This window comes from Lagopus muta, chromosome 2 (genome assembly GCF_023343835.1).
Source record: "Lagopus muta isolate bLagMut1 chromosome 2, bLagMut1 primary, whole genome shotgun sequence".
In the NCBI taxonomy this organism is placed as follows: domain Eukaryota; kingdom Metazoa; phylum Chordata; class Aves; order Galliformes; family Phasianidae; genus Lagopus; species Lagopus muta.
The window spans coordinates 42876071-42888423 of NC_064434.1; the positions used below are offsets into that span (position 1 = coordinate 42876071).

The 12353-nt window shown below is 37.4% G+C and overlaps 1 protein-coding gene across 2 annotated transcripts in view; it reads right to left on the reverse strand.

Moving 5' to 3' along the window:
- Window positions 1-12353, reverse strand: part of PDSS2 (decaprenyl diphosphate synthase subunit 2) — a 114851-nt gene that overhangs the window by 53940 nt on the left and 48558 nt on the right. The gene's annotated exons all lie outside the window — the stretch shown is intronic.

Here is a 12353-nt window from a genome sequence, read left to right on the forward strand (position 1 = left end):
GTTATGGAAATTCTCTTACAACAACAGCATGGTCAGTCAGACTGCCTATGAAATGACTAAGCATCATCCAGTCCGTCCATCCATCCAAGATTAACTCAGATGTACTCTACAGACCCTCCACAACAAGCAGTCTTCAGTTGCATCCCATACAACATCTATTCCATAACAAATTTCACATCACAGATTAAAAAAATACTATTCTTTTTAGCCAAAACATTTAAATACACAATAATTAAAGGGAAATAAGCTTGACATTTACAGATAAATGGAAGAAATAGGTTACTAACAATACAAGCCAGCAGTGTGCCTTGGCAGCTAAGGCATCAAACCACATTTTGAGGTACATAGCCAGCCAGTCAGAGAAAGTGATTCTCCCACTGTCTTTAGTGGTGGTGCAGGCTCATACTGAATGTTGTATGCTGTTCTGGATTCCAAAACATTAAAAGGACGTTAAGGTCCTTAAATGTGTCTAGTGGAGGGCAACAAAGCTGATAAAGGGACTGGAAGGCATATGCTGTGAGGAGAGGCTGCAGATGCTTGGAAAAAGTGGGAACAGCAGAAAGCTGTATGAGACGAGGCTCAGATTGGGCATTAGGAAAATTTACTTACTATGAGGATGATCAGACACTGAAATAGGCTTCCTAGAGAGGTGTTTGACACCCCGTGCCTGTCAGTGCTCAGGAGACATTTGGACAATGCCCTCAATAACATACTGTAACTTTTGGTCAGCCCTGAAGCACTCAGGAAGGTCCCTTCCACCAGAACTATTCCAATTCTGATTTTATGACCGTATTTTCTCTTACTATATATTAGCGATTCTCAATCCCCCAAGACTTTGAAGCATGAATAAAATTTTATTTGCAATGAGTAAAGGAACAGTTTGAAACAACATAACAGAAATTCCCACTACCATGTACTGACAACTATGCAGATACCACCAGCAAATGCCATCATGACTTATCACTCTAAGTGTCTCTCTGAAATATCGCTGAAGAGTTTGTCTATAATTGCATTCAATGTAGCTAGAAGTTAAGGTGCAGTAACCTTGACATTAAAGCTCTGCTACTAATGACACTTGAAATACATCGAACCCTTTTTATGCACGAGAAAAGAAGGTAACCTTTTTTTATGCAGTGAAGAAAACCTGATAAATGAGCAGTCCTGCTAAGAGAATGGATGGTTCACATGTCTAAATGCATAAGAAAAAGGCACTGGGGAAAAGAAACAAAATCCTCTGAATTACCAGAATGTAGTTTACAAGGTAGTTACAATTTTTTTATCGTGCTTATATAAAATCATAACATATATTCTGAAATGTTGACAAATATCCAACTCACAGAGGAAAAAAGAACACAAAAATTTACACAGCACGATCACAGATACCTCATGTGAACAAGGAAAGCTGTCCTATTCTGAGCATCTGTAACTGCATTTTTATTACTCGGGAGTTAAACCTGCGGTTCCTGAACTTTCCATCTTTATTGGAGAGGGACACGTAACACCATACATTTAAATTGTTTACTACAGGAACGCTTTCACTTTCCACAGAGCAGAAGTATTCAGCAGATGGGTATTGCCTGCAATGAACAAAGAGTGAGACAGATAGCCAAAGGAAGACAGGAGACTTTCTCAGAGACCTTGCCTCTTGGAGCAGGTGTGTTGATAGAAGCACAGCAGGGAAATGATAATAAACCTTTGAGAGTAAGGCAATGACTGCTGCTTCTGGGACCACATCAGTACAGCACAAGCATTTGGCACTACTGATATCTGCAAACTTTTAGTAGTAGTAGTAGGAGGAGTATATATTTTATGCAAACGAAGTGTAAGACAAGACTATGAAAATGTGTCTTTTGATGAGCAAAATTACTTCCCATTATCCCACTGGCACAATTTCCATCTATTTTTACCTCATTTACATCAGTTCATAACAAATCTGAAAATCTCATTCTTCCATTCTTTGGTCTTTCCATCCCCAAACAATTCAATGTATACATTTTAATAAGTGGTATTCAAAAATTATCAATTAATTCCAAGAACATTAACCCCAAGGAAGTACTGCTGGAGAGAGACCTATATGTTAATGAAACATCTCCAAGAGCAAATCTTCTGCAAAATTCCTCTCTGAGTCCACAAAACAGGGCCTACTATTGCTTGCAGCTACTACTACAATCCTGATAACATTCAGGTAGTTGACTGAAACAGCACATGAAATTACACCAACTTTTTATGTTGGTTTTGGTGCATAGTTTCAGAAGCCAGAATGAAATTTCAGCCACAAGTCTGAAGTAAGCTTTCCACAGAACGCTGTTTTGACGAAACACAGTAATTATGTACAATATTGTACAATATCTGAAACTCAAGTTTTCCTCCTTTTCTGGAAATACTAGACGCATAATTTCCTTGGCTACTTTTTCTCTTTCCACAAAAATTTACCGAAGTTTGGTCAGTCTTTAGAAAAATTAAAAACTCCAACTGCCAATACTATAATACACTTCCAGGTTTTGGCAGTCAAGCTCTCCCAGAATCTCATTGCACTGAATATGCTCCATAATCATACCATCAGTGCCAATCAGAACTTTTCAACTGCTGCAAGACTTAGGAAAAAAACATCATTTGCCTTTCTGATTTCTTTTCTGACTGCCTTACCACCTTCTCATGCAACATTATTAAAATGCAGTCATGAAATCTCTATCCTTATTTTTCTAACTCCCTATTTCTCTTGTAAAATCACTAATCATTGTGCTATCACATTTCTAGCAACTTAAACTCAGAATGCAATCACTATCTTCAAATTCTGGCTTGCTAGTCTTGCAATCCACACAATCCTAAAATCTTGTATTACATAATACTTTAACTTTCCTCTTATTCTAATAATGAAGGTACAACATAACAAGGACTCATATTTTCTATTTTGATCTACTGAAGAATCACCTTAAGTTTCTGCAAAGATAGTTCATTTTTTATTAATGAATCTTTTCCATCACATTAATCTTTGCAATCATTTCTCAGTATTTTCTCTTATCGAATATATCTTACATCAAATACAAACCACCTCGCTTGTGAAGATGAATATCTACCAAATGATGATCTCAAGATGCATTGAAATAATGCACAGAAGTAAATATGACCAATGTCTACTTAAGAGGGAGTCAGTCAAACAAGCTGTTTCTGCCTATCCATCACCCACTGAAGAAAAAAGTAAGTCTCTGAATTAAGGACCTCCTTATTTCACAGTCTCTTCAAGAATTTAACTTAAAATCCTTTCTTCCCATCTTCAAAAAGAAAAAACAAAACAAAAAACAAACAAAAGACAAAACAAACATAACCAAACACAAAATCCACCCACATTTAGACACTCTGCACTTGCCTCTCTTCTTGTTTTTTTCTGGTGACATGGCGAGATAGAGAAAATCTTTTAAGGCCTTGAACAACCTGAGCTACAGTACTACAATAACTGGTAACTTCTTTTTCCTTGAGTTTTCTTCATGTTCCTGATCTCTGTATGTACTCAGTGATCTGCTTTTATATTGGAATGCAATACAAGCAACCACGCTTTGTCTAGCAGAAATGTCCTGTTTATACTGGTCTTAGCAGTTATTCAATAAAGAAACTTACAGTGTAAAGAAACTTTGTATTTTAGAGAAATTGTTAATTTCTAGTCAAAAGATAGAACATTCAGATGTATCTTCCCCTACAAAACAAAGTTGACATCCACCACAATATGCTTTGATTTAGAAGCTTCTCAGAGCTGTCAAACTCCACATGAAAATCTACCACAAGTTTAAAACCAGATAACATTAAAGGATCAGAAAGATTCATTTACCTCATATATAACATGAATCCAGGCTCTAAAACAACTCATTATTTCAAGTAGAAGGAAACGAAGTAGAAAAGGCTACCTTTTCTGAGACAGCATCATTCGTTAATAATCAGGCTCACTCGTACTTAAACTCCATCCCAAGACAACAGGTTACCACAAGACAAACAGCATATTCCTCATACATAGCCAAATACAGCAAAGACCCATGCATACTTTACATTAAACTTGTGGGATATGAGCATCTTCCCTCAATTCCACACCATCAGTTGGAATGCTTTGCAATATCTTCAGTTACATTATATCAGTGTGTTGATTGAGACATCCAAGAAAACAAATTAATTGGTACAGCAACTTTTGTGATATTTAACTTTCCAATTTTCTGAGTACTGTGGAAGTTAGTATTGAAACTTTGCGATTGCACTGTAAAATTAGAAAAGGGAGAAGTTAATGGCTTGGGCATGAGAAAAGGAGAGCTGTTATTTTAGCATATGGGAAAGCATAAGAGACATTCTGGGACTGCAGGACAAATTAATTATAAACATACAGTTACTTCAAAACTTTGCTGCGATACAAGTGGTCACATTGGCATCACACTAGTAGTTGTGAGTGACAAGCAGCTGCCATCTTAGGGCAGCTTTGCAGTGCTGTCATCACAGCATGGAGTCGCACTCACATGACAGAAGTTTCTCTTCACATAACTTATTTATTAAGAAAGCATGAAAGTTCTTAAACAGAACTGTGAAGTGGACTGGTACATGGGGATGCCATTTCCCCAGGAAGGCTGTGCTAGGTCTTCCTATCAACAGGTCACCTAGGCTTTTTTTAAGATCTCCCACTAGAATGAAGCAGAACTTGTTCCCATAGGCACCACTGACTCACTGCAGTTTGTTTTTCGTCAGTGCAGTTTGGCACACTGCAGATTCTTGCAGTCCAGTACTCACTTCACAAGCAGTAGGAGGAGGAAGACCCAGAAACAGAGTGGACTGGAAAGACAGACAGCAGGCAGCACTGTATTTTCTCCAAGGTAACCCCTCTCTACTGTGAATATGAAAATCATTTGTAGTGTTCATATTGAGTTTACCTTGCTCTGTTATCTGGTGCTAAATAGATTTATTTTGAACAAGTTTCAAGTCTATATTCCTCCATAGTCTTGGATTAGCTTTACTGCAGAGTATTCTGATTTATTCTATGCTGTGCAGAGAGGACCTTTTCTTATTCAACACAAAATTGCTGTATTTGCACATGCTATGTATGCTGAAAACAATAAAAAGTTAATGAAGAAAAGTATTGCTTGTAATGAATTAGTAATACTGTTAAATTTGTATTTGGAGTTGATTCTTATTGTTGTGTGTAGAAGATGATCAATAGGAATATGTAATCAAGTTGTATGTGCTTTTCATCTCCTGAGATTCATCTTGTAAATGAGATGAAGAATCTCACAGGGTTCATCCTGTAGAGCAAAAACTAAACAGAATAATTTAAAACAATCACTTAGATTTCTTCTAACTAAAAGCTAAGAGGTTTTCCAAGGTTTGGAAAACAAAACTGTACATTTCTTAAAGATTATAAAAGACATCACTACTTATATTTTGAGATGCTTTTCTCCTTTATCTTCCAAAGAAGTAATTTTGTCAAGAGCCTCGTGTTCCTTAAATACTTAGATACTGAATATTTTAGGACCATGCATTTTCCCTACCAGCTAATTAGCTAAGCTTCAAAAACATGGTAGTCAGGATACTGCACCTTCACTGGAAGCCAGCTTTGCAGAAGATAGGAATAGGATGAGTAACACCCAAAGGAAATGTTTTTTATGATAAAGAGTCCTAATGTGTCCCAGTAAAGGTGAGGATTGATTGTTAAGGCCTATTGTTACTATAATTAGAAGTCAAACACCAATTAGTCGTTCCATTAATAAGATTAATCTCTGCAATATCTGCAGCTGAGACCCAGGGCTTGAAAGCAATAAGGCGGTATGAATTTAAAGTGCAACAGCCATTCTGCAATAAAACTTTCAGTCTGCCTACTTAGACCAGACAAAAGAAAAAAAAGCTCTACCTTCTTGGAGTTTTGCATTGCTACACACACTTTTGATCTTGCAACATCTTTCTCATTACTTGCTTTTTATTTTCTTTAAATGTGTTATGAGTGATTTACACCATTCATGAGGACAGGAGCAATGCAGTATAAGGTCTTCCAAACTCCAGTTCTTGGCCACTCCGAATACATTGCATCAGGTCAGGGTAAATCTGGTTTTGTTTTCCACTACTGATAGACAAGAAGCAATGAAAAAAACCAAAACCTTCTGACAATTCTGTATGTACTCTCCAGGTGAAAGAAGTTCAAAATACAACTAACCATCATTCACTTACTTCCAAACACAGAAGTAAGAAACAGTGAAAGGCAATCTTTCATTTTAATATACAATATAGTTCAGAAAAACTGAGAGAAGCAAAAAGTCTGAAGGAGAGGTGAAAAGTCATGCTCTTATACTCTACATTTTTGTAGGTACTGAAGTATCATTTTAATGGTGATTCTTTGATTTTATTTCATCCAAGCTTTGTCTTTTGCAATAAATGTCTAACAGAATTTGTTCACAGATAAATCTCCCCTGTTTTGACTATGAAGATAAAAGCTCATCTGGGCAAGGTAGAAAGAAGGCTTTTTCAAAATCTAGTGACAAACAGATCAAGGAAACCTCTAAATGATACTTATATTGTAACAATACAACTGATCTCATCTTCACCAAAATTTACTAATGCTTGCCATTGCTTATTAATGAAGAGCTTTTGTAACAGATTTGTATTTTCCTCCTTTTAAAGTGAGTCCATCTGATTTCTTAGTATAGGACTATTGATAAAGTCATTATAGATTTACGTATAGGCATCCATATCTCAGATGGAACACATTTAAATAATTATTTTAAAATAAATTTTAAAAAACCAAACAACAATGTGACTTTTAAACTCATCTAGAGTAGAAAGAATTTGCTAGCAAAAGTCTATTCATGAGAGGTACAAATCTTAAAGACAGCAGATGTCCTTCAGCCAGAGTAATTGTTACATTTTCCTAAACCAGAAGTAGCCCTTTGCTGTTGTAGTCACTACTTCGCTTGAGAGATGCGAGAGCCCTCTGAGTCACAACTCTGAGTTTAGTTGCACTCAAGACAGGACAAAGGCTATTTGCCAATAATCAAAGCCCCCAGGGAATGCAGAGCCCAAGGTGCATATTCAAGCATAACAGATATTCTGTTTGATCACTCCAACTGGAACACATTTTATTTTCCTCAGTCTTCAGAGAAGATGTGCTCACACCTCAAATGCTATGATGCTAATTACCCAAAGAAGAGTATTGCCATTTTGGTTTTCCCTCAACCATAAAATCCCAATTCAACAGCAGTCCAGGACAGGGGTCAACAAACCAATGTCCATCTGTATAAACCTGTGCAGAACATAGCTCTCAGAAATAAACAGTCGTAAGCCTACAACCACTACATCTTGGACTATGCTAGTTCTCATTTACCTGTGTAGTCTGAAAGAGTCCAAGTAACACCATCATTCACATAGCACCAATTCCCTGGAGGCAGCCTGATTGCCTCTCATGCACACGGCTGTTAAAGACTGCTCCAACAAGCACAGCATCACTTCTTATGTCTGTCATGGCATTGGTTTTAGAGAAAAAACAGACAAAGCTGCAGATGGTGAACTGACAAGAGATTCCTTATATCTCCACTAAGACTCAGGGATACCCATCAGAAGTCACTAAGACTGATGATAACTTTACACTTGTGTTCTCATAATCAGCCTGGGATTGGCCCATGCCACTAACGTGGAAAACGTGGGTATGGAAAGTTTTTCTGTTTTCATATCTAGCAAAGAAAAGCCAGGAGTAAACTTCATGGAACTGCAAAGGGACAAAGCAGTAGAAGCCCTAACTTAAGGAAACTGGAGAAACTTCAAGAGAAAGAACAACCAGTGGACGAATATTCTGGTCAAGACTTGGTAATTCCTAGAGACCTTTAGGTTGCAAATCAGTTTTCCGTTAGAGATGGTGAGGACAAGATGACTTGAGGTATTTGTGATGACAAAGAACATGTAAAATCAGATAGTGTGATGTTGTTTGCATGTGCTGTGTCCAAAAACAGAAAAAGATAAAAGAAAAATGGTATCTGGGGAACTTAGTAAGAATTTGTACAGGAACCTAGTGAGTGAAGGACTCAACACCATAACAAGAACTAGTATCTGCTGTTAACTGCCACTTTATAGGTTTTTGTTGGAAGCAGCAACAGTACTGGTTCCAAAAATCATTGCTGAAACACTCAGGAAAAGCAGTACATGTTCACGCTGACTGTCACTACAGTTTCACTGCCACTATTTCAAGCAGCAGAAAGGATTCAGAGAAAAGTTTAGGCAGTAAAAGCATGTAAGAAAGCATGTTCGCCTTGCAAGAAATGAATTCCTGGAGCTTTTAAAGGCCAGATGCATAATTCTGAGGGAGAACAGGCAGGGCAGAGCCTAGCAGTGAAAGTACTAATCCAGAAACCTGTAGTGATTCACTTACCAGTTCTTTGGTAAAATAGAACTTTCTGTGATCCATTCTACACACACACTTGCTGAGTTTGACAAGAGTCTCTTTACTTTCTCAGTGTCCATAGGATCTGACCTTGTGAACACATAGGTAGACTTGGCTGAAAACATACCAAAAACCCAACAGCTAGAAAAAACCTTTGACAAGTGTCCAAAGGAATCTGCAGAGCTGAGGCAATGGGTATCAGTGCTAGAAGGTACTCCTGAGACTGGCACTAAAAGAAGAAGAAAAAAAGAAAAAGTGAAAACATGAAAGAGAAGAAAATAGCTTGCTATAGTAGAGCCAAGGATATTGGTGCCTGAAGAAATGGCATAAGTTTGCTCTTTGGCATCACTTACACTTTCAGCTGCAATATAGAGGCTACATGAGGAATTTGTGACACAGTATAAAGCCAAGAAGATTCCTCAGTTCCAGCCAATGGTGTCTGCCAGTGCCAGACATCAACAGCAGAAGATACCCCTTTGGGTACACAGTGAGAGAGCCCAAGCCCATCTTGGTATCTTCAGCTGTAATTTAGTTGTTGAATTCTAGCTCCAGCTATGAAGCAGAAAGCTATAGGTGTTCAAAAGCCATGATCCTGGAATATCTATTAAAAACCTTCAGCAGCAAAGACCAACAAGCTGCATACATAACTGTCCAAGCAAGATTTGCTCTGAAAGAAGGCAACAGAGAGCAGTGTCTGTCTCTAACATAATCACAAGTTTGGAAATGGGTCTCAAACTCTTATGGAGCTCTTGGCTGCAGCATCACATCTAAGGTGTTCTCTGATACTATTATATCATTATAATTAGCTAGATTCCATCTAAATGTAAATGTGTGTTCTGTGTTCTCTTCAGCAGAGAAAGAACACGAACAAGGTTCAGTTGAATAAAGGATGACGCTTTGCTTAAGTATGGGCAATGACATCAATCCTTACATGACACTGCTTGCATAACTTGTTGAGTGCTGCTCTTCATCACAGCATTTACCATGGTTCTGTAGCCATGGAAATATTTACCTAATGGTAAGAGACCAGCAGGAAGCTTTAATTTTAGGAAATCTGTCCAGCAGGTGAAATAGGGCTGTTTATCATGTTGCCATTCCTTTTCTGCATCCTCTTTTGGGAGCACTGGTGCTGAGCTGGAGGTAATGTCAGGTTCCTTTCCCCGCCAATGGCAATGCAATTAGGTTGCTGGCAGCCTGACAGGGAGGTGGCACTACAGAGAAAAGCATGCCAAGCAGACACTTGTAACACTTTCCTGTTTATCTTCTGCATGACTCATAAGGTAACCACCAGTTACTATGATATCCCTGTGCACAATGGCTTGTAATTCTCCCCTAGCTGAATGTGGACAGTTCACATCTGCAAATGACAAAGTGCCAAGCTGGAAGCAGTGCCGGCCACAGGCAGCATCATATCACTACACCAACTCTGCTTCTTTAACTACCTAAATTGTAGTCCTCATTACTCTGGAAAAAAGATTGCTCTCTAGTAGCAGGCACCAGTTTTGTTCCATTGTGTACCAGTAAAAACAGATGCAAGTTAAGTAGCTAGCTAATCTATTTTTATGCATTTGGGTCACTGACACATCTAGAGATTGGGAGAACAGGATAAAGAAAAAGCTGGCAGTTCCAAATTTAGTGTCCTTAAATTTTAATTATGGATACTGCATTCTTCGTTTATACTGTGATTCAAGATATCAAATAGGGAAAAAAGGTTATGCAGAACATGTCTCATCACAAAATGAAAGGTCTTTTTTTTGGTGATACAACAGATGTGATACAACCAGATACAACAGACTGATGTAACCTAGCTACCCACTGTGGGACAGAGGATTTCAAGAGAGCACAAGAGCTGACTCCAACATATACAGTAGGAAAAAAAAAAACACTGGACTGCTGCAATCACTGACAAGTACTTGAACTTAACTCATGCTCAGATTTCAGAAATGCAATTAACCCCTACCAAATACCCTAAAATCAAGCAAGCTATATCCCAGCTAATAGTCCACAATGCATTGTTCACAACATGTGAGTACCAGACAACAAAGATGCTGGTTACAGTGCCAGAAATAATATTTCCAGCAAAATATTATATGTAAAGTTGAAGTAATTATATGGCATGGTAACAGAAAGAGCTGCATAGTTTACAGCTGAGATGAAACTCTGTAGGAATCAATTTCAAAAAAAGAATTTGAAAGCTGGAGCAGTATATAAGCATTAAAGGATCAAGCACATTTCTTCACTGCATATCACTGAGGAATATACTTTGCCTTTGCTGTACAATTCTAATACACACACCATATATAACTACACTGTAACCAAGACAGCAGACAAGGATGTACTAAGGGAAAATGTCCTTTGGTACTTATTCAAGAGAAAGCAGTTTATAAAACATTATCTGTAATACATAAAACAATCGCAAAAGCCCTTTAAGTTCATGATTTTACGAGCTGCCACTTCTCTTTGCTCTTTGTACAGAACTCCTCTTTCTCTTTGTACAGAAATCAAAATGAGAAAAAAGACAGGCATTGAAGAGTGCATTTGGAAAAGTACACAGCCACAAAATCATTAAGAAGAGGGAGAAAAATAAAAGAAGAGTTCCAAGTCAAAGATAAAGCGCCAAGTGACTTCAGTGGAAGGCAATACCTGGCTCACTATGACACAAAATGAAATAAAGCACTGCCATTCTGCTAGTATGCATCAGTTTGCTTGTATCTGCTCCACAATACAGATTTCAATTGCCACTGAAAATTCACTCAAATTAATGATTCCATAGTTATCACTCTCACAGACAGTAATGAACCTTAAGTGAACCAGTGCGGACGTATTCAAAGCTGTTTCATTTCTGGAATACCTTGGTAACTCTAATCTAGGTATTATAATGGCTATTGACTTGCTCAAACTTAGATTATTAGGCTAGATTTTCAGCTGGTTGAACTGGCACGGCTCCAATGATGTCCATTTACACCAACTGGCTCATTATTAATTCAAGGTCTTATTTGCTCCTCACTGAATACTTCCAATAGTCATCTTCCCAGTGGCAGCTTGAAATGCTCACTAGTTACCTCCACAGTCAGAATCATCATACTCAAAAAGTTGGTTATGAAAACATAATGCTTTTTCTCTCCTTTTATGAGACACACTTAATGAAAACTTCCAAAATCATTTACTTCCAAAATCAACTAAAATACTTTCTGTATTATAATTAACTAAATAGAATTATGCTCTCATGCAGCATCATTTGCATATAAATATAAAAACATTACAGCCCTAAGGGGACATTAAGGACAAAACCAAACAAGAACGGAATTAAATAGCTAAAGGGGCATCACAGCCCCTCCTTAACAAGCCTCCTATATCTGTTCTTTTTTCTTACTTAATGTTATTTCTGTCCTTACCTATTCATGTTTATTTTCCTTCTTTATTTTGTTGCTTTAAGATTTCATATGTATTTTAAGGATGTTATTTGTTTTGGTCTTTTCAGTTTTGAAATGCTATTTGTGCCCTTGTGTATAGGATACAAACCTGTCACTAAGTTTGTGTATCTTCCTTTAATACCCTACAGAGGCCAGAAGCAGAATTGGCTGAAAATACAAGAGTTTTCTCACCCATTGACACTCAAGTCTTCAAAAGGACTTCAAAAATTTTAATTTTACAGTTTTTCAACCAGAACTTTTTAACATCACTTATTATTTCAGAGGAACAGTTAACTGTCAAACACACACAAAAAAACCAACCACTATTTCTAATTACTGTTGTTACTAGTATCAAATAATTTACTTCAAATACTTAAAAAGATATTTAGGAACTGGATGAAACCTGATTATATCAGTGAGGCCCTGAGGTACCTTAGTGACAGGCTCAGTAATTCAGCTCACATGTGGGAGGTAAGGAACTTTATTCTACACTATAGTGTCAGGGGAAAATATCCTTCAAAGTGGCTGCAATAAAAATGATTTGCTCAGTG